The sequence below is a fragment of the Canis aureus genome, chromosome 17, assembly GCF_053574225.1.
Source record: "Canis aureus isolate CA01 chromosome 17, VMU_Caureus_v.1.0, whole genome shotgun sequence".
Lineage (NCBI taxonomy): Eukaryota > Metazoa > Chordata > Mammalia > Carnivora > Canidae > Canis > Canis aureus.
Genome location: NC_135627.1, coordinates 46694671 through 46718637, shown reverse-complemented (window position 1 = coordinate 46718637; position 23967 = coordinate 46694671). Strand labels below are relative to the sequence as shown.

At 34.4% G+C, this 23967-nt stretch overlaps 1 long non-coding RNA gene across 1 annotated transcript in view; it reads right to left on the bottom strand.

Annotated features, from left to right (window-relative positions):
• Positions 1-1607: 1607 nt before the first annotated feature.
• The window catches only part of LOC144287554 (uncharacterized), a 147952-nt gene continuing 125592 nt past the window's right edge, over positions 1608-23967 (bottom strand). The window contains exons 3-4 of the long non-coding RNA XR_013355338.1: positions 3773-3819; positions 1608-1692 (exon numbers count right to left, since the gene is read on the bottom strand). This is a non-coding gene — a long non-coding RNA (uncharacterized LOC144287554). The remainder of the gene's footprint in view (positions 1693-3772; positions 3820-23967) is intronic.

Below are 23967 nucleotides of genomic sequence, written 5' to 3'. Positions count from 1 at the left end.
GGGGTGAACAAGTAATTATTTATGCAGTTGAAGTTAAACTGTTGTTGGCATAAAAATGCACTGGTATAACTATAAGATATATTATGAAAGCCTTATTATAATCACAAAGCAAAAGCATCATTATGAAAATAATCAATTTATAAAGAAAAGACAGCAAGAGAGGAAAGAAGACAAAGGAGCTACAAACCAATCAGGAAGCAATTAACAAAATGATGATAGTAAGTTCTTACCTTTAATAATTAATCTAAATATAAATGGCTTAAAGTCTCAAACTGAAAGACATGGAGTAGCTGCAATGACAAAAGATATGCTATCTGTATAGCAGGGTTAGCTAGACTTCGACAAACTACCTACTAAGTAAAAGCTGTAACAAGTAAAAGTAGGTTGTTATATAATGATAAGGGGGTCAATTCATCAAATATATATTATAATTGTAAATATATATGTACCCAATATTGGAGCACCCAAATGTATTAAAAAATATTTAACCTATCTGAAGACAGACATAGACTACAATGTAAGAACAGAAGAGGACTTCAATACCCTATTTTCGACAACAGTTAGATTACTGAGACAGAAAATCAATAAGGAAATAAAGGACTTGAACTTTACTTTAGACAAAATAACCCTAAGAGACATATACAAAACATTCTATCAAGCAGCAGCAGAATATATTTCCTTTTCAGGTGTACATAAAGCCTTCTCCAGGATAGATTATGTTAGGCCACAAAATAAGTCTTAATAAATTTAAGAAGATTAATATCATATTGAGTATCTTCCAACCAACCATAGCCAAGATATGGAAACAACTTATATTTTGATGCTGAGTTGAAGAAAATATTGTGTGCATATGTATACATGTGTGTATATAATATATCTATATATAGATATATGTCCAGATATATATCTATATTATTAAAGAAAATATTGTGTGTATACGTATGTGTGTATAATAAATATACACACATAATGGAATATTATTTGGCCATAAAAAATAAAGGATTCCTGCCTTCTCCGACAACATAAAACTTAGAAAGAATTATGGTAAGTGAAATAAACCAGACAGAGAAAAACAAATCCTGTATGGTATCACTTATAGGTGGAAACTTAAAAAAAAAAAAAAAAAAAAGCCACATTCATAGAAACAGTAGATGTCGGAGGATGAAATAGAAAACAGGATGGAAGAAATGGAACATTTAGGATAAGGGTAAAATGTTCATTTTTAAGAATAAATTCTGAGGTATTAAATATAGTATGTGACTGTAGTTAATAATATGGTATTGTAAAAAAACTAATATGGTATGCTCAAAAGTTGCTGAGAATAGATCTATAGATCTTAAGGTTTAAGGTTTCTCATCACACACAAAAAAGAATTGACTATATGAAGTGATGGATGTGTTATCTTAATTTCAGTAATTATTCCATGATATATATGTTTATCAAATTATCAAGTACACCTCAAATATATACAATTATATTTGTAAATTATTCCTCAACAAAGAAAAGAAATAGAACAATGATTGTGATCCTTTGAAGATGATAGACTTTAAAAGGGTTGTTGGGTAGGTAGGGTATAGGTAGACAGCTATCTCAAGACTATAGGAAATTACCTAAAAGTAAAGCAGTCCTTGAGCAGCCCAGGTGGCTCAGTGGTTTAGCACAGCCTTCAGCCCAGGGCCTGATTCTGGAGACCTGGAATAGAGTCCCACATCAAGTTCCCTGCATGGAGCCTGCTTCTCCCTCTGCCTGTGTCTCTGCCCCCCTCTCCCCCCACCGTGTGTGTCTCTCTCTGTCTCTCATGAATAAATAAATAAAATCTAAAATAGATAAACAAAAATAAAAATAAAAATAAAATAAATAAAAGTAAAGCAGTCCAGAGACGGAATCAAGTGATACTTAGGAAGGCCTAGGTATTAGTTAGGTGGTGGGTATTAGAGAACAAAAAGTCAAGTTTTTGTTTTTGTTAGTTATGTACATGTCTTTTTTTTGTTGTTGTTGTTATTTACATGTCTTACAAATAACATTACATGAATGGTAGTTTGTTAAAACAGATACAGTCTAACAGAAGAGCAAATCATAACAAATATAGTTTTGTACACATAGAAAATTACACAAAAATCTACACTTAAAATATCACTCTAAAATAATTTAAACATGTCAAATGGTCTGTAAATACATTAAAAAGATATGCATGTACTCTGATGGTTTTGCTTGCTTTTTAAAGAATTAACAACAAAAAACCCACAAAGGGATAAACTTCACTTCATACAAACATTAGCACATAGTTTCTGTAAAGTCACCAATAAAAAACTAAACTAACATTAAATATGCCTTTTTTTGTAAATAACTTGGTGTCTTTTCATATTTTATTTTACTTCATCTTTAATTTATTCTACCAAACAACATGTCAGTAATATCATTTCTACAGCCACTTCATTTTGAAAGAGGCAAAGAGTCAGATGGGCACATTCATTTTATTACTAACATTTTTTTCTCTTATTTCCTGTCTTCAGATAAGTTCCATAGGGGTTAATTCAATTGAATTTGAGACAGAAAAGAAAGACTTCCCAGAAAAGATACCATCCCTCTCCCTCCCTGCTTGAGTGCTGCTTAGAGAATTGCTAAATTGCTTAGATAGAATGCAGAGTACGGTATCATTATTTCTCAGCAATTTAAAAATAAATACGACAGTTAAAGTCTTTGTGCCATTTTGTTGACCTTTATAATATAAACATTAGGAAACAGAATGTGTGACTATGTTTTAATTAGTCTATTGATAATTGACATTACAGAGTAAGCCAGAAATGCTTTTAAGGAGAGATAAAGCAAAGTAGAGGGATTAATATTTTGTTTTTAAAATCTTGTACTATTGTGATAGCCTAAAGAAATTAATATTTTACTTCTCTAGGTTACCAGGAGAACCACAATTACAGAATTTGATTTTAATGTGTTCACAATTAATTCAGAATACTCAGTCTAATGAGGAGTTCAAATAACATTCACAATCATAACTGCATCTCTTGTTATTTTAGCAAGATTTATTTTAAATATTAAGGGAATTCAAGTTGGCTTCAGATTTCTTGAATAAGTATAAGAACTGGTGAGAAAAACATGTCTTTTAAACCTTCTACAGGTGATGTATAGCTATTAAAGGACCTCAAATATATTTTACTTACAAAATCAAAAAGTCAAATAATATTGAGATTTTTTGTTGTTGTTTGGTTTTTAATGTTTTGAAGATTCTTTCCTGACAACTATATTTTTCCTTTATGAGCAATGCATTAGGACAGAAATGTAAACTCATATAACTGGCTGGCCATTTTATAGAAGTTGTATATAAGCTGCTACTAATACAGACTCTCAGGAGTCTGCTTTTAAGTCCCAAGTGACTAATAAAAATAGCAGCTACAGATATGTCATATATAGACAAGGACAAATTCTAAAGAAAAAAGAGGAATAAATGGAAAGAATAATAATTACAACAACAATAACAATACAGGGACATATGAAGAAAACAAGGATGCATTTATTTTTAACCTAGATCTAAAGAAAAAAATTTCCTAATAATATCATTCAGAATATAAAGCCAGTGAAAGAGGTACAAAATAGAATCTATCACATGGCAAAACATACTATAAGCAAAGTAAAATATTAATAATAAACTGGGAAAGAGATTTGTAATATATATCACAGGTCAAAAAAATAAACATGAGTTAATCTATATTATTACTGAAAATGCAGTCTCTAAAAAAATTTCATTCACATTACCTACCAGTTGAATCATCAGTCTCACTTGAAAGCATCCATTCCAAAAGTACCCTAGAAGAAATATAATTATGCAAAATGTTATTCATGATCACATTGTTAGTAACAGCAAAAATTAAAAACACTCCATAAATCTATCAATAGGAAGTTAACTCATGAGTACAACCACATATTGGACAACATACAGCTGTAAAAGGAATGAGGTGTCTTTCAGTCATGTGGATATACATTTAAGGTGGAAAAAAAACAAGGTATAAAATAGGATGCAAAGATTTATATTTGTACATGTACACACTATACACTGACAGCTATAAAACATTGCTAAGAGAAGTTAAAGAGGCCCCAAATAAATGAAGAAATATACCATGTCCATAGACAGGTAAGAAGACTCAATATCATTAAGATGTCACTTTCACCCAAATTGATCTATAGCTTTGATGAAATCCCAATTAAAATCTCATTAGGCTCTTTTAACAATAAAGAGTGGAAAACTGATTCTACTATGACTGTACATATATCTACATACATATATACATACACATGGATGTGTGTACATGTGAGGGGATGCAAAGGACATAGCACAGCCAATACAATATTTAAAAAGAAGAAGAAAGTTAGGAAACTAACATTCTGTGATTTCAAGACTTATAATAAAGTTACATTAATCAAGACAGAGTAGTTTTAGTGTAAGACAAGTAGAAAAAATGAGATAAAATAGTTCAAAATCCATCCATACATTGATAACTGACTTTCAACAAAAATACAATGGCAAGTTGGTAAAGAAAGGGAATCTTTTTACAAATGATACTGGGCATGCAAACATCCATATTTTTTTAAAAGAAATATTACAAAACATTAATTCAAATAGGTAATAGACATAAAACCTAAAATTATACAACTTCCAGAATGAAACATAAAATAAAAATTTGTCATCTTGGGCAGCCCCGGTTGCCCAGTGGTTTGGCACTGCCGTAGGCCCGGGGTGTGATCCTGGAGACCTGGGATTGAGTCCCACATCAGGCTACCTGCATGGAGCCTGCTTCTCTCCCCTTCCCTCTGCCTGTGCCTCGGTCTCTCTCTCTCTCTCTCTCTCTGTCATAAATAAATAAATAAAATCTTTAAAAAAAATGTCATCTTGATATGGAAATATTTCTTAGCTATAATACCAAAAGCATGGAAACTGGAATTCATCAAAAAGATAAGAAAATCTCCATTTTTCAGAAGGACACTTTACAGAAAATGAAAAGACTAGCAATATATTGGGAGAAAATATTTGCAATTTATGTATCTGACAAAGGTTTTGCATTCAGAATTTAAAGAATTTACAAAACACAGTAACAGCTAGACAATAAAAAAATGAGCTAAATATTTGAACAGAGACTTCATCAAAGAAGATGTACAGAAGGAAAATAAGCACATGAAAATACTCAAAAATGGGCAGCCTGGGTGGCTCAGCGGTTTAGCGCCGCCTTCAGCCCAGGGTGTGATCCTGAAGTCTCAGGATTGAGTCCGGCGTGGAGCTCCCTGCCTGGAGCCTGCTTCTCCCTTTGCCTGTGTCTCTGCCTCTCATTCTTTCTCTCTCTGTGTGTCTGTCATGAATGAATGAATAAAATCTTTTTTTTTTTAAAGAAAATACTCAAAAAGCATTAGTGATTAGGGAAACACAAATTAAAACCCCAAATACAAAATTGTTCACTAACTTTGGAAAACAGTTTGGCAGTTTGTGAAAAGTTAAACATATATGTACCATATAATCTAGCAATTCCACCTCTAGATATTTATGCAAGGGAAATGAAAGCATGTGCTCAAACAGAATGTTGCACACAGATGTTCTTAGCAGCTTTATTTGTAATAGCCATAAACTGAAAAAAAAAAAAAAAACAAACTAAATGTTAATTGGCTAGAGAATGGATAGAGAAACATGCTATACCTGCCCTACAGAATGCTTCTCAGCAATGAGAACTATCAACAGACACAACATGGATCAGTCTCAAAGCCAACATGCTAAGTAGAAGTCTGTAAAAACTTCTATAAAAAACTATAAATCATATGATTCCACTTACATTAAATTCTCTAAAAGGCAAAACTGTAGAAACAAAATAAGTCAGTAGTTGCCTGGCAAAAAAAGAGAGAGGGTGGAGGGAGAGGTGGGAGCTGGTGGCAAGACTCTGGAAGAAGAGATTACACAGGGAAAATGAAACTTTTGGAAATGATTATACTTATTCTCTTGATTATGATGATGATTTTGTGGGTGCATACATATCTGGAAACTTAGCTGATTTACATTCTAAATGTGAAGCATTTGCTGCATGTCACCTATACCTCTACAAAGCTGAGAAATAATAAATAAGATAAAAATTACAACAACCAGGAGTCTATAAAAACTAAGCTTCCAGTGGCCAGATATGGAACAATTTTATCAATGGAAAAAAAATAATAACTACAATGGGTTGGCATATGTTGAAATTTAAAAAACAAAACAAGACACACAAACCTTAACTTCAGCTTGGCACTCACAAAAGAGATTGGGGGGGAAAAGCCAAAGGAAAGAAGTCAGCATTCATCCTACGTTTTCTATGTAAACTGTATTGAAAGATAACAAAATAGATCAAAAGTTAATCATTATAGAAGGAAACAATCCAGGTAATAAATGTGAAGTAACTTTCAGGCAACGTTCATTAGAGAATAAAACCATTAGAAAAAAGATTGATGGGGAACTTTACAGTGAGGGTTCAGGATGTAATGGCCTGACTTTCTGTCTAATCTTAGTATCACTAAACACGATGAGATAGTCCATGCTGCCTGCTGTAATGTAACAAGAAATAATCAGAATTACCAATAGATATTTTTAGGTAAAGAACGTTGAAATCAAATCTTCCAAAATCTTTCTAGTTACCTTCCTCTACAGGAGGAAGAGTTAATGATTCCATGAAAACACAGAGTTAAAACCAGAAACTAGGACATTCTACAAATAACTGAAGCAAATAATTCAAAGGGTTAATGACATGAAAAAAAAGAGGGGGCTATAGATTTTTTTAATGCAATTTAAGGACTTGTCTTACATTATGATTTTTATGAAAAGTTTTAAATATAGATAGATATTAGATGATTTCAAGAAAGTATTGTTAAATTTGTTAGATCTTCTTGTGACTATGCAAAAAACTGTCCTCATTTTGGGGAAATATATACATCCTAAGATATCACATAAAATAATGTATGGTCTTGCAGTTGTCTAAAATACTTGACAACGTATCAAAAAAAGAATGGATGAGGCAAAATCTGGATAGTCGTTTCACATTCTTGTATGTGTGTTCGATATTTTTCGTAATGAACATTTTGAAATTACAAAATCAAAGTCTTTTGAAAATGAAATATTTATTCTTCTTGTCTCCTCTCAAGTAAGCTGCTTTCCTGTTATTCTGTTCTTAACTGGTATTTGGTCTCTCTAACTCTCATTTTCCCTGCCCCCTAGATCATAGGAATACATCAAATCTGAGATTTATCTAAAACTTGCTTAAACTATCTGTATTTTAAGAAGGCTGCAAAGTGAGTATTGACATGGCTCCATAGGAATTTGATTAGCCCATTTTATGGAGATTTTTCCATTCTTCTCAGCAGAAGGAAATATAGAAACCTATTCAGAATATATTAAATCCCTGTTTATTCATTCAGAGTGGTTTGTGAAATAGAACATCGATGTGAATTAGGTATTCTGGGATTTTTTTTTCCATACAATTCATAAGCAATTTTCAAAGTTTGAACAACAAGAAAAATAATCTTAAGCGTGACACATATTGCCTCAGAGTTCCTAAATCATCACATCAGTTCCCATTGCACACTACCATGGACACAGAAGATATTGGGACTAAATGCACTTTGTCCTATAAAAACCATGTCTATTCAAATATATTCTCTGATACTCAACTTTGTATACTTATACCTCTATTTTTCCAAATAAAGTAAAGGGTAGGAAATTCTAAAAGAGAATTTATTTATTTATAAAATAAATTCTACAGGTGAATTTTAAACACAGGTTTGAACTGCATGGATCCACATAATACACATTTTTACAGTACTGTCAATGTATTTCTCCTTTCTTTGGAATTTCTTAATGACATGTTCTGTTCCCCAGCTTACTTTACTGTAAGAATACAGTACGTGTGAAAAAAACGAATACAGTACATACATATGACATACAAAATATGTGCCAATTGACTACTTACATTATTGTTAAAGCTTCCACTCAGCAGTAGGCTATTAGTAGTTATGCTTAGAGGGAGTCAAAAGTTACACACAGATTTGCATCTATGCAACTGCCAGCTTCTAACCCCCATGTTATTCAAGGGTCAATTGTGCAAAATATTTTTTTCATATTCTGTATTAAATAGAATGACTTCTAGTATTTTTACCACTGACTGTATGTGTTGACCATTATTAAATTCCTATAAACATTCCTATCTTATATGCCCTTATTACTTAGATTTCATTATATTTCACCTATCTTTCTAATATACAAAGAACTATTAAGTAGAATTTGTAATTTTATTGCAATAAATTTTTGGAATATATGTAATTCTCTATAAGGTGATACATTTACTTTTCAGTAAAGAGAAAACTAAGATTTAAGTACACAAAAACACTAAAACTAAAACAAACAAACAAACAAAAACACTAAAACTGTGATTTGTTCTCATGGAATTAATGAAGCACAGAGCAAATCTAATTAATTATTAAATACAGTAGGAAGCCTAAAGTATGATTCCTAGTCTATAAAGTAAAAGTGTACTAGTTACCTGGCAAATCCAGAAGCATATCAGAAATGGTCACTTATAAAAACATCTTTACTTCTACATGAAGACAATCCCATTTTCGTCAGATTCACCCTCATTTCTAATAAATTATTCATACCTACTCAACCACACTAATTTAGATATTACTATTAAAAGATATTAGGAAATTTCTTATTCATCATACACAACCACGAAGAGTAAAAATATGTTCATATCTGCTGTTTTTTTTAATCCTACCTGAACCTTATTTGATATTGTACTTAAGGTAGGGATGAAATCTGAGAAAAATAAATTGAGAAAAATAGGCTATCTTTGAGGATTTCCTTCCAGTGTCATAAAAATCTGTAGTAATGAACTCTGGCACAAGTGCTTGCTAACCTAGAAATTAGGAGATTATTCTTTATCATTCAGGATTTTTAAAATTTGTTGCAATCAGATGTATTTTTGTATCTTCCTCAGTAGAGTTCAACAAACAAATGCGAAATGTCATAAGAATAATCAATACTATTTGTGGAATGTTAAATTGATGACAGATACATGTGCCATCCTCGCTTTACAACAATCCCCGATGGACTTACTATTCCTAACTTAGAGCTGCTGAGAGTGGTTGCCAGACCAGATAAAATCTACACACCTGGGAAGCACCCTTCAGTCACAAGCCTATATAAACCTGAGTTTTTAGCCACCATCAGGTCCCCATTTCCAGATGGCAGAGCTAGTTTTGTTCCTGGCAAGAAAGTAATATACAGGCTACATTCCCTACACACCTGGCATAAGGGAGCAAGCAGGCCTTCCAGGATTTTCAAGTTCCTTTTTCTCACTTAGACTCAATCCCCTCACTAATGAAACAGGGTAGGCTTACACAGACAATGCAAATTTTAGTTCTCTCCTATTCTAAGAGTCTGTAAAAAGGAAAATATTCAGAACTAAGGAAAGACTTCTGAAGGCAACTTAATTAAAAAAAAAAGAAAAATCAGTGACTTTGATTTATAACCAAGTGAGTTTCAGTTTGAAGAATAAAATACTTCACATTCTTAATAAAAAGTCTAAAAAATCACCAGTACACAAAAAATCACTCCTAACAAAATTACTTTAATGACTTGTGGTAAATGTACTTTTGAATGCTGGACAATTTGGAGAGTAGCAGAGTGCTTTATTCTTACAAGGATCATTTGTTCTCTATTTGACAAAAACGATGAACATTTCATTCTGTTTTACTTTTAAATGGGTATTATTGTCTTTGTTATTTGACAATGTCAAGTAAAATGTCACACCAATCAGAAAAGCCCATTCATACTTAACAGGTAGACCGCAGAACAGAATGTACCTTTGACTGATTTATGGCTTGAAAAACCTACATAAACAATGTTGATATTTCCATTTTTACCAAGTATCAGCACAAGACATTTCACAAATGTTGTTTAAGCAAAACACAACTGCTCGTTGCTATAAAAAAAAAAAAAAAAAAAAAAAACAGTAGCAAGTAACAGAATGTTGGTTTTTTTAAAAACTGCCTATTTACTGAAAATGGGTAGTTATAATAGTAGTATGTTTTAACCTTTAACTTTGTAAACTTTATGTTCATTAACGATCAAAACATACTGTTTGAATTTGAAGTTCTTGGAACTGAGGGTTAAAATTTAGAACATTTTTTGGCAATGTTTACTAACTATATTTTTGTGCTCGAAACTGATAATTAGCATATGAACTTTATAAGTATAGATCCTAAATGCTCTTTCTTTGTCAGAGCTTTGCTAGAATGTTCTCTTAAACTTCTTATTCTAAAAATCTTGATGTCGCTTGTTCTCATTTAAATGTTAATATGGTCCGCAAGTTTAATTGCATAGCACCTTTCTTATCAAACTCTCTTCTAATTAAGTACTTCAAAAGAAAGGGCAGACTTTCTAAACATTTTACAGCTATAATGTTGCTCTACAATCACGTGAACAGATTTCAGATACCTAGAGACAATTTTATGAGAAGGAACCGCTCTGATTTTCTCTTACTTCTTTGGATTGATGTATTAGGAACTGCGCCTCTTTCTGCATGTTGGGGCTGCATTTTTAAGAGGGATGTGTGCATGTGTGTGTGTGTGTTTTGCTGATCACTACAAGAATTCAGGAGGAAATGCATTACCCTTGAGTTCCGGGGAACTTAGACAGATTTATGGGATGTATTTGTGTGCTCAAGCATATCAAGACCTGCATAGAAATCAGTGCATTCTCTAAACTCAAAATCATTTAGTAATCTCTCTTACATCCCATCTCCTTATCAAGGAGAAACACCCCACAACTATCACTAAAGCTTCAAAAGCCTATCATTTAAAACAAATCTCCAGGAAATCCATTGCTTTTAATATCAGAGGCTTATTACTTGTGCTTTACATATAGACACAAATGTGGAGATTTGTATTTTAAAAACCTTAAGCTTATATCCACACATACAACAGGAAGAAAAGCTATTACGTGTTTTTGACTTGTTAATTGCAATCTCTCTGTTTTATGTCTTAAAAAAAATCGGGTGAACTCAACCAACAGAAGTGTCAAACTAAAGGTCAGACTAATACCTGGAAAGGTGCAGCAATGGAGTTTGTGGGGGCAAACTGATTAAACTAAGTCAGCTTAATTCAAAGCAGCAGGAGCAACAGATGCTGTTGCCTTTGTTTATTTTCCCTTGTTGCCAGATGGAAAGAGAGAAATAAATACTAGGACAGAGAAGAAAGCTGCTGAATTGTGTTTCTACTCCATCTTCGCTTGCTGCGACATTTCAACATGCAAAGTGGTCTAAGCAAAGTAGTTTATTTTGGAGTGAACTTCCCATCCCTGGCAACCAGCTGGAGGCATCAGTAGAATGACAATCACCTACATAAACAACATTGTTTATTTTTTTTTTCTCATGAAAAATGAAGTAATTATAAAGTATTCTTTTTTTTTTTCTGGGAAATCTTAAGACAACTATGAAGCTATGCATTCCCACACTGGACTGTATATTTTTGAAGGCAAAAATTCTGTCTTGCAAACCACTACACTTTCAGCAGTTTGCATTATTTGTCATACAGTAGACAGTTGGTAACTGGCTAAGATTCAACACAGAATCAGTCTTTTTTTTTTTTCTCCCAGAACTGCTGAAGAACTATTGAGTACCACTTCAGGCCTGTCATTATTATACTGCACCTTGAGAAAAGTCAGTCTTCTTTTGCACTTTTTTTTTTTTTGTAGTAGCTCTTCTGAAGTCATATAACTTAATTGGAGTCCATTGAATTTGAATTTAATCATTATTTGAGGAGCTGGTATATGTCAGAAGATTTAGCACTGGAGACAGTAGTGAAGAAAACATTAAAAAGAGGGATCTCATAGAGCTTACATTAAAAGCAATAAGGATAAATAAACAAATAATTCGGTGTGCATTGGTCTTAACTTGGGAGCTCTAGAAAACAGAATCTGCATCAAAACACCCAAATGCTAATTCTTCATTGAGGAATCTTGAATAGGAGCTAGTGAGAGTGAAGGCAAAGTTCAGTGTGTTAGAGGAGGGTGGGAGCAAATACAGGGGTGATGTGTTACCAAGCTGGCGCTGCTTCACAGTCATGGTCCTTTGGCTATGAGGAATAGCTCTGGCCAGGGTTTCAAGAAAACTAGCAACAGTCATTCAAAGACAGGAAGGAAGGGAAAATCATCTACCTATCTTTAGGTTCTTTGCTATTGTCTTCTTTTTCTCAGTATGCGAAGTTTCTCACCACTTCCCCAAACTCCCCACCTCTTGGTGGTGGTGGTGGTGGTCATAGCATGGTGGTGGTTAAATTCTACTTAGAAGACTTCTGGGTTACTTGGCCCTTGAAGCAGCTGCTGGGGACACCAGCATGTCTCATGGTATGCAGATTCTTTGGGGCTTGGTAATGGCAGTAAGAGCCAGAGCCTGTCAATCATAATGGGTGGACCCAGGTGCCACTGTAAACTTCGTAAATACAGCACTTGGCTCATCAGTGGCACGTAACCCACATCAGGCTGATTCATTCCCTGGGTATATTATTCTCACCCAAAAGAGAAATATACATTATGAGCTTACAAAGGGTTGATAACGTAACCCTTGGGTTGCCTGTGGTCTTCTCTTTCTTTGGAGGAAACCACAGCCAGCAAAAGAAAGACAGCAAACGATGAGACAAATGAGTGGAGAAAGTTTAAATGACCTAGTGTCTTTGGTGTCATTCCTTTGGGGTGGTGGAGAAACCCCGGTTCCAAAAGCTTTTCATTTGATTTAGTCAGCTACCTCAAAGCTTTACTAGACCTCTTGGTTTAAGCTGCTTTGTGTTGTGAGTCTGTCATTTACAATGGAAATAAATCCTGCCTAATGCAGCATGTATTATTTTCTTCATTTTTCAGAAAAGAAAATGGAGACATTAAGTCATTTGCTGAGCATCATTGATTTAGTTATTTTGACTAAATCACAGCAACCACTCTGGTACGTGTGTCATTGATAGCAATCAATTGTTACATATTTACTGAGAATTACTACATAGAAAAGGACATGAGGACACTAAGTTATAGCAAATATAAATTAATCTGACAGTTGATTCAAAAAGTACTTTCCTATATTTCAGAGTTTCAGGCTAATCACTAGGAATGCAAATATAAATTGTATGCAACTCTATAGATATTTTTAGGAATTTATAGTAAGTATTTTGTAGTAAGTATTTTTTCCTGTTTGTCATTTCTGTCTCATAGTGAGAATGGGCACTAATGTTTACTCTACCCCTAAACACAGGGCATTGTGTTTCACATATAATATCTCACTGATTGCATTTGTTCTCCCCACAACCCTTTAATCTAGAAACTGGCCCTCAAAATGGTTAAATAATTTCCTGTTAAGTCGCTACTATTTCGAGGAGATGGGGCTGAGTCAAAGTATCCCTGATGGAACCTTTAATACATCACAAAACAAAATAATAGTATTATATTTATGTTATTGTACACTTTGGATATAAGGTAAATTTAAGGAAATTCTGTGTATCTTTGGCAGTAAACCAAATAAATAGTTATAAAGTATAAATGCATCATATACCAAATATATCTTTTGTAAATACTAACTGAAATGTAAACTGGGGTAAACTGTTTACTAATTTACCCTAGTTTTGCACAAATGTATCCTAAAAACTCTATTTTGGATCCTGTTTTAGAATAGTTTCCTCAAATGTATGAAAGCCACATACAATATATTAGTGCTAAAAAAAGTAAACTGGAATTTTAATCATATATCAATGCAAAGCTACTGAATTAACATATACCAGAAGGTCTCCTTTCTTTCCTATGGCATCTAATTACTCTAAATATATTAGCGCACATATTAGCATAATTGTTTCACATATTGCAGAGTACTCTTAAATACTCATAGAAAAGATGTACATACTATCCTATATCATTCAATCCACTGGATATTTTAATTAGTTAAACACAACATTAAAAGTATATGGGGCACCTGGGTGACTCAGTCAGTTAACCATCTGCCTTCAGCTCAGGACATGATCCCAGGGTCCTAAGATCCAGCCCCAAGTCAGGCTCCCTCCGCAGAGGGGAGTCTGCTTCACCCTCTGCCCCCCACCCCTGCTCTTGCTCTCTCTTTCTTTCTCTCTCTCTCTCAAATAAATATCTTAAAAAAAAGTATATATGTGTCTATGCACACATATATTCAAGTGAGAAATGCATTGCCCCAGATAATCTGAATATGAAGATTAGTTTTAATAAGCACTGAGTGCTTTCTATCCTCATTCAACTTCTTAAAAATCTATAGAATGTTTTATTCAAATTTTATTCAAATATATTACTAAGTTTATACTATGGCTCATATGATACAATGAAACAGGAAGGGAAGACAACTGTATCTAAAAATTATACAACCGGGATCCCTGGGTGGCGCAGCGGTTTGGCGCCTGCCTTTGGCCCAGGGCACGATCCTGGAGACCCGGGATCGAATCCCACGTCGGGCTCCCGGTGCATGGAGCCTGCTTCTCCCTCTGCCTGTGTCTCTGCCTCTCTCTCTCTCTGTGAGACTATCATAAATAAATTAAAAAAAAAAAATTAAAAATTATACAACCAAAAAAAAAAAAGTTTAAAAAGGACACAAGTTCACCTCCAGATATTTAGGCAAGAAAAAAAAAAAAAAGAAACAACCACACATATTAATGAGACACAACATCCAATCACAACCTATTCTCTCATACTAGTTTAATCAACAAATTGGTACAGAAAATAATGTCACACACTTAGGAACACACACTTAGGAACACTTACTGTTTATAAACAATTAAACAGTACATATCTTTGAAAATAATCAGGTTTCAAAGCTTACTATTTTATCAGAGCATGTATGAGAGATTTGTAGAAGTTACAAGTAAGAACAGAACTAAATTGGAACATATTAAGAAAGATTATAGAATAAACTGTGTCAAATTACTTGATGCCTTGAAATATAAGAAAAAGTTAATGAGGATATTTAAGATAGACATAAATACATATTAATGTATATAGTATGTATATATATGTATGTGTATATATATATATTTACGCTGGGACATGAGATCTTTCAAAACAGTTGTATTCTGAAAATAGTGTTCACAAAATATAGAGTGTTCACATTGTTAAAACACTCTGTTAAATTCACCTTTAGTGTTGTTTGTGAACTATTTCCAGCTCTGCATTTTCCAGACATAAGGTAAAATGGCACTTTCTATATCCCTTGAGGCTGGAATGTGAGAAAGTTGTAATAAGGGAAGGGAGCTCATGTGATTGTTACGGCAAAAGAATTATGAGGAGGCCAGAGTATATAATAACTGATGAGAGACTCTCCAGAGCTTTCTTTCCTTCTGCCTAGAAGACTAGCAATTTCAAAGATGAAGCCACATTTTTTAGGCTGTAGCATGCTGAGTCTAGCCTAGGTCAAATGGATGGAAGAGATGTGGGTTAGAACCTTGAGTGGGACTGTAAAGAACATGTCAATTGAGCAAGAAACATTTTCATTATGTCATTAAAATTTGAGCCTTTCTTGTTAAAGCAGCAGAAATTATCCTAACATGGTTGATACTGAAGCACAATGTTTATTCTTTTCAAATAGAGTAACAATTTATTTGGTGACATCCTGGTGATAAAAAAGTCAGAAAGATGTGTAATCAGTATAAACGTATTTTCAAGTAGTAGTTTAAGTAACATAAGATTTTTCTCTCAAATTTGATCTCAGCATTTTAAAAGTAAACCCTACAAATAAATGACAACATGAAGATCCCTGAGGAAATTTAAGCCAACGATCTACACTGCACTTAGACATAAATGGCTGTGCCCCAATGACCTAGGCATACTTCAAAATATACCTAAAATATTAAAGGACTTCACAGGTAGAAAACACTAAAATGTGGCAACACTTAAGTTATCACTAAATATGCAGTCTCCATAAAATCAGAATTTGAAAATGCTTTTCTTAATAAAAGCACTTATCAGATTAACTGTTTTATAGCTGATGGCAAAATAACACAGGAAATATAAAGGGGATTTCATAACAAGAGTGGTGCCAGAAGGAGTGACTAAAAGTTGAGATGTCAGGTAAAGTTCACCCATGCGGGGATTACATAGGGTGAAAGGGATGGAACTGAAGATAGCCACCTGGGAGAGTTGGCTATGGAAAACTGGAACAGCGATCAAAGCCTTGATCTGATATGGTCTGAAGTCCATTCTTTCTGATCATCTCAGAACCTATCTTTCTCTATGACATATTCACTCTCCTTTGTGCCCTTCACTTTCTCCTCCACCAGCTTCTTGAGAGCTTTGTTAGGTTGCTCTACTCTCCTCTAACTAATAGATAATCCTTCCTAAATTTTCTTATCAATTGTCCTATCCACCTCTCTTTTTTACAGTTTCTCTATCATCCTCCTCTTCCAGCTTCTGATCATTTTACTTTTTTGATCTTCAGTTTTTCAAACCTAAGCCATCTCTCTTCCTTCCCGAACATAATACTAACTTTTCTCACCTTCGTAATGCTAAATTGAAGAGAGGATTTCAAGAATTTCCTCTTAGTGATCTTTTAACAATATTTGACAGTGTTACCATCTGCTTTCTTTGCAAGCAAAGCACTCTCTGCCTTCATTTTTCTATAGTGACAGCCCAAAGGTTTCTTTATAAGAGGGCTTAGGGGCCTTACAAAAATTTGAAGGTGGGATGCCTGGGTGGTTCAGCAATTGAGCGTCCGCCTTTGGCTCAGGGTGTGATCCCGGAGCCCCAGGATCGAGTCCCACATCAGGCTCCCTGCATGGAGCCTGCTTCTCCCTCTGCCTCTCTCTCTCTCTCTATCATGAATAAATAAATAAAAATATTAATAAAAATTGAAGGTAACATACTGCTAGGACATATGCATTGCAGCTGGATTTGCCTAATAATTTTTCATTCATTGAAAAGTATATTTCTATATCAAAGTAAGGTGGGGACTCTGGAACAATTGGGGTGGGATAGTGTACTTCCAGAGCTTCCCTGACCCCAGCCTCTCTCCTCTGACTTTCCTTCTGCCTCTCCAAGGATCACTTATCACAGTGTCCCTTTCAGACTCCTCTTTATTTTATTTGTATCTTAAAGTCAGTGTTCATCAAGACTTAGCCTAGGCCCCTTGACCATTATACCACTTGACCTCTGATACAGTCCCATAAAAATTTGAACTGAAATAAAAGTAGATAAAACTCATTTGCCTTACTTTAAGATTCTCTAGAAGGGGAGTGGTGATTTTTGGAATGATGCAGTGAACACCAATTCTGATGAACAGTAGGGTAAGTTCTCCTAAGAGCTGGAGCCAGTCATGGAAAAGCAACAGCTGCCTAAATTCCTTCTACACCTCCCTGTGCCTTAACCTCATCCCCTTTGTACTCTTTGGGTAGGCTTGCTCTATTTTCTATTCCCATGTTACAAATATAGGTACCATGTCTGAGTGCTTGATTTCTAGAATTTAGATACACTAATTCTAGTTACCAACATAGACTGGCTGGCCCTTGCAAGTCCCTACTCCATGCCCCAGGAGGGAATCTTATTACATATACAGCTTCTTCTACCTATTAAAATCAGTCTGCTTTGATATTAAAACACTCTTTCTTTCATTAATTTTAATATACTTGAGCTGATTCTCAATAAAACTTTTCATAATTTAGCAATTATAATGTATTTCAACATTTAAACACCTCAGATATTTCATCCTGCGTAATACCCTCTTGCCACCCTTGCACTTGCACAAGGAAAAGGAAAAATAGAGTATCAGTGTTGAAAGGTAAGCTCAGCTAGGCCAGTTCCTATTCCTGTATGGAATTTTAGTCAAGAAAAATATCTATTTTTGTGTGTGTCAGGCTGTTGGAACAAGTCAAAGGCAGAGAAACACTACGACCCAGTTTCCCCAAGTGCAGTCCATTGCAACAGTTTCTCACTACACTAAAAGTGGTCCCTCTGCTCCTGCAATTTAATAAAGGTGGAAAAGATTGAATTTCCTAACTTCACCCAAACCAATTAATCAGCCAGCAAATTAAAGTCAGCTGTGGATTGAAACCCTCAGTCACAGTTTGGGCACTCTACTATTAGTCATATTATTGACAAAGAGAATCAGATTTATAGACAGCAGCAAGGCATTCAGATACTTTTGGAAATGAATATGATTCTTCATATTATTTTTCTCAGGTTGCCTGCTATAGACTTATCCTCACACATCGTTCTTGAAAAAAAATAGGATAAGTTTTGCCATTCTAAGTCCACTTGCCAATACAGAGTTTCAACAATTACATTTTGTAGTTATAATACTGCAAACTTTGCTTTGCCAAAGGAAGTTTCCTTGTTTAAAATGTCATGTTAATACCAGGCAGAGACAGTTCTCTTCTAAAGTAAATACATCAGCCTTAATGTTAATTGGAAGAACAAAACAAACACAAAAAAATTGTAACATTACATTTTATCCTTAAAATACCAGGTCTAAGCTCTTGCTACCACTATGATTTTGCAGAGCCCTGGAATTATGTGCTTACGGGCTATTTGTATTTTTTTCTGAATTGTTGTCTACTAACTCCCCAGTAGCTATCATACCGGGTTTGGTAACACTTCAAATTTAATGACACTAATTACACCCAAAATGCTTTTGTAACAAGTATGTCAGCATTTTATATATTTCGTTCACAACTAAATGAATTTGAAGAGAAATACAGCACTCTGAGGCTTATAAATTGCATGATTACACATTTGGTAGTCTTAAATCTCAATAATCTGAATATACGTCAATGGTACACCTAAAACCTCTGGAATTAGTTAGCAATAATGGTGCTTTTAAACACCTAATCTTCCTATCTGAAGGTTTACTGGGCATGTTGATTACCTTTTCACAATACCTCATATATATTATGCTATTCCTAGACATGCATATTCTAACTAATGAGATCATAGAGCAAAAGGAGAGAATAAGAAATCAGAATCTTGGTGTAGGAACTTCTATTTCACTACCCTCAGATTCTAAAATAAATTATATTCTCCACTCTAATCATTTACCATTTCCTTATTTATGAACCCACTCAAAGACCTATTATACAATAGCATGCACACCTATTTATTTTAAAAATTTAATTCCATCACTTTTTTCAAAAGAAGCTCAAATATGTAATTTGACATTTAAAAATACTTTAAACATGACAGTGAGCAGGTGCAATTTGTTGAACACTTGTTCATGAAATGTTGTGAAGGCATGAAAATTCCTAGGTATGAACAACAATGACAAAATAAAATCAGCAATAGTATTCTTGTACTTGTCTACAAATCAATCTATATAGAGTATGTATATAGGGTATCACTGTTAAAAACTTTAAAAATAGGGCAACCCGGGTGGCTTAGCAGTTTAGCACCGCCTTTGGCCCAGGGCATGATCCTGGGTCCCGGGATCAAGTCCCATGTTGGGCTCCCTGCATGGAGCCTGCTTTTCCCTCTGTCTGTGTCTCTGCCTTTCTCTTTCTCTCTCTCTCTCTCTCTCTCTCTCTCTCTCTCTCTCAGTCTCATGAATAAATAAATAAAATCTTTAAAAAAAACCCAAATAAAAACCTTAAAAATAAATTCAGTTGTTTAAGTGTGAGGTGCACTCACAAACTAAAATCAACTGGGTAAAATTAGAGAAAGTCCAATTCTGGAAAATTAATATAAGATATCAAGAGTCATAACACATTATTTCCATGTGCATTTTAGTGTTTGATAAAACCTATTTATAAACTCAATTCATGTAATTAAAATAATATAACTGCTAATGGTATCTTGACTATATAACAGAGCACAGCAGATCTAGACACAGACTTTACAACTTTTGCAAAAATTAGCTCAAAATGGATCACAGATCTAACTGTAAAACACAAAACTATCCAATTCTTAGAAGACAACATAGGAGAAAATCAAGAAGACCTTGGGTAACAATGACTTTTTAGACAACAACAAAGGCATGACCCATGAAAGAAATAATTGATAAGGTGGGCTTCAATAAAATGAAAATGTCTGCCCTATGAAAGACAATGCTAAGAAATGAGAAGATAAGCCACAGGCTGGGAGAACGTATTTGTGAAAGACACATCTGCTAAAGAACTGTTATCCAAACTATAGAAAGAACTCTTAAAACTAAAAAATAGAAAAGGACAATCTAATTTAAGAAATGGCCCACCAAACACCTTGGCAAAGAAGACATACAGATGGCAAATAAGCATATGAGAAGATGTTCCACATCATATGTCACAAGGAAAATTCACAATAAAACAGAGATACCTCTACTCACCTAATAGAAGGGGCAAATCCCTAGACACAGACAATATTAAATGCTGGCGAGGGTGTGGAACAAGAACTCTCATATATCAAATGTGGGAACACAAAATAGTACAGTTACTTTGGAAGACAGTTTGGTGGTTTTGCAACCCTGCATCCCAGCATTTGCAATCCTTAGTATCTATTTATTGTTTTAGGTAACCAGCATTTGCAATCCAGCATTTGCAATCCTTGGTATCTACCCAAAGGAATGGAAAACTTCTGTCCACACAAAAACCTGTATATGTTTATAACAGCTTTATTCTAATAGCCAAAACTTGGGAGCAACCAAATATCTTTCAGTAGATGGACAGATCATTAAACTGTGATATACCTAGAATAATAAAATATTATTGCTCAAAGAAATGAGTTGTCAAGACATGAAAAGACATCAAGGAAATTTAAAGGCATATTACCAAATGAAAGAAGCAATCTGAGAAAGCCATATACTGTATGGTTCCAACTATACAAATTGCTGGAAAAGGCAAAACACTATGCAAACAGTAAGAAGATTAGTGGTTGCCAAGACTTAGGGGTTTGAGACGAATAGATGGACCACAGAGGGTTTTATGGCAAGGAAAATTCTCTATGATATAATGGTGGATACGTGTCATTAAACAGTTGTCTAAAACTATGGAACGGACAACCTCAGGGTAAACCCAGATATAAATTATGCACTGCAGTTGATTATGATATGTAAGTGTAGGCTCACCAATTATAACAAATGTACCACTGTAATGGAGGATATTGGTAATGAAGGAGACCACGCACGTGTGAGGGTAGGGCAGAGAGTATAGGGAAATCCCTGTACCTTCTCAATTTATCTATGACACTAAAACTGCTCTAAAAAATAAAATATTCATGAACAACCAACCCAGATTTTATACTTTAAGGACTTAAGTGGCATAAAAATGCAACAGCTATTATTATTACACAATGAGTATTTCTGATACTGCTGTAGCTTATTACAAAGAAGAACAACTGTAGATGAGTGTACCCTTTCTTATATGAAAAAGACAAATGACATATATCTTATTATAACTTTAAAATTTTGATTTTAGTAGTCTGAGAAATCTCAGTGATCTGTACTGAGCTCTTCTAAAAGAAGGAAGTTAAAAAAGAGCATAAGGAATTAGTTTTTTAAATCATATTATTCACAATGAGGTCTATGGGGACCAATCCTTTATATCCCTACAGAGGCTCTCCACAATTCCACTGTGGATGTCTGTCTGGCTTTTCTAGTCACATCAATCCCTAGCTTTTGAAGTCTACAGGCTTTTACTATTTTTTTTAGCATACTTTTAACGCAGTCTGTCTTCTACAATAACAAACAATGTTTTAGTTGCATATATTTCCTAACTCTGGAATTATCTGGAATAGATTTCCTCCTATCCTGCCACCCCAATACACATACTTCTTTTCAATAATTTAAACCAGTGCTTTTGGATGCTGTAGTATTCCACTCAGAACCCCTCTTGAAGTACATGCACTCATACTCCAAATTCTGGGAATACTAACTGCTGAGAGTCACCAATCTGCTCCTAGTGGAGAACTGCCTTTGACCATAGAGAACTTCATTGCCCAGAAGCTGCATCAACAACAGGTTGATGTAGAGAAATAAAGGCCTTACCAGGCCTATCACCTACCTCAAACAACTATAAAAAGCATCCCAGATCCAAAGCTATGCATAAAAACAGCAAAATTTGCAGTTACAAATGCAATGAAAGTCAACTTCTGTGACCCAGCCCAGCAATTCTCACTCCCTTACAGTTGTATCTCATAAGACCACTGCTCAGTGAATCTTCCGTATGCAACTTCTTATCTCAGAATCCGTTTCCAGAAAATCCAGTCTAAGACACTAACTCTTGAATTCTCTAAAATATATAAAGAATAGAGAAAGTTTAAAGAAAAGAACACTTTATCACAACTAGGAGTTTTGCCCTAACTCAGTATGAAACCCTAATAAATCAAGCTGGATTACTTTTACTTATACTTTACTTGAAGTGGCAGGCCTAATACTTAGAACTGAGTCCAAAGCCAGCAGCCTCTATTGCTCCATTCAGTTTTTTTCTTTGTAAGATTTTATTTATTTGAGAGAGAGAGAGGGTGCACACACACACACATGAGTCAAGGAGGGGCAGAGGAAGAGGGAGAAGCAGCCCAACGTGGTACTCAATCTCAGGATCCTGGGATCATGATCTGAACCCAAAGCAGACACTTAACCAACTGAGCTAACCAGGTGCCCCTGCTCCATTTTCTTAATCCTACTTCTTTGTACTTTATGGAATGGAAAAACTTGTCCTAGGCAGAGCCAACCAGCCATTAGAGAGAAGCTGGCCAAAGTTGACTCATCTAAATCTCACTAGGGAAGGCTTAGCACCCCCTTAGCAGCTCTGGGACGCTCTTACAACTCCAAGTATACAGAACACAACATTCTTTAAAAACAAGCAAACAAAAAAGAAGGTGCACGTGACCAGATAAGACCTGCTGCTTTGCAATTAATGTTCAGTCTTCTAGAAATTTAGCCCATCCAGTGGGTATCTTTGGAAATCACCATCAAAATTATCACTACTTCTTGGGAAGGTAAAAATGGAGAGAAATTATGAACTCCTTCTAGCAAATATTACTAATTACAAAGTCTGTTACATAGGACTTTATATATAAGGACTAATATATTTTAGTATTTTTTAATTATTAAGACAGATTCCCAGCCAAATTTTAAGTACTCTAAAAAAAGGAGGGGGGACCATGCCCTTTTTCCTGTTTCTCAGCTTCAGTAATAATAGTCTGTGACATATTGTAAGTATACAAATTGTTTTTCAATAATAAATAAGAAAATTTGATAAAATATCTTTATCCAAGAAACTGATAATACTTTGGAGAGAGTACCAATCCATTTATGTGCTAATAGGTATCTTCTGGTTTTTACAGCTCTGTTAATCAACATAGAGTTCAATCATCTAAGAATCCATCTATGTTGTCTTAAGATTATTAATAGGTTTGTCAAATTTACCCCTAAAGTTAATCTAAATGATTACACATATCTGCATATATAAGGGGCCAGTGTAGATGACCATATAAATTTTTCACTACATTGTTGTGGGAACATCACTTGAATGGCACCGGTGAGTTGTTCGACCAGGGAGCAAAATCTCTCTGAAATGTGGTCTACGGATTTATTGGAAAGAAATTATTTCTTTATATTGTCCATGATAAATGCATGTAGACTAATTGTGACCCACTGATTTGATTTCTAACTACTCTCAGGTTATATATCAAACTTAGCAGAAAATATGTCTTCCCTCTTTGAAAACAGAACATGTGCTCATTACCAATATGGAAAATCTAGTGTTTCTCATATTTCTGGTGGATTACTTACAGTGGTTTTGCGGTTAAAACTACAACATATTTAAATACCCTGTAATGTAATTCTTTCAGGTATGGAAACTTAATATTATTTAAATAGTGAATTGGTTTTTGTGTATATATGCTGCTTTATAATAGACATTGTCAATGGTCTGTCCATGGCTACTCAAATCCCTTTGCCACTTTTACACATACTGGCTCCCACTGTGTTTTCACCC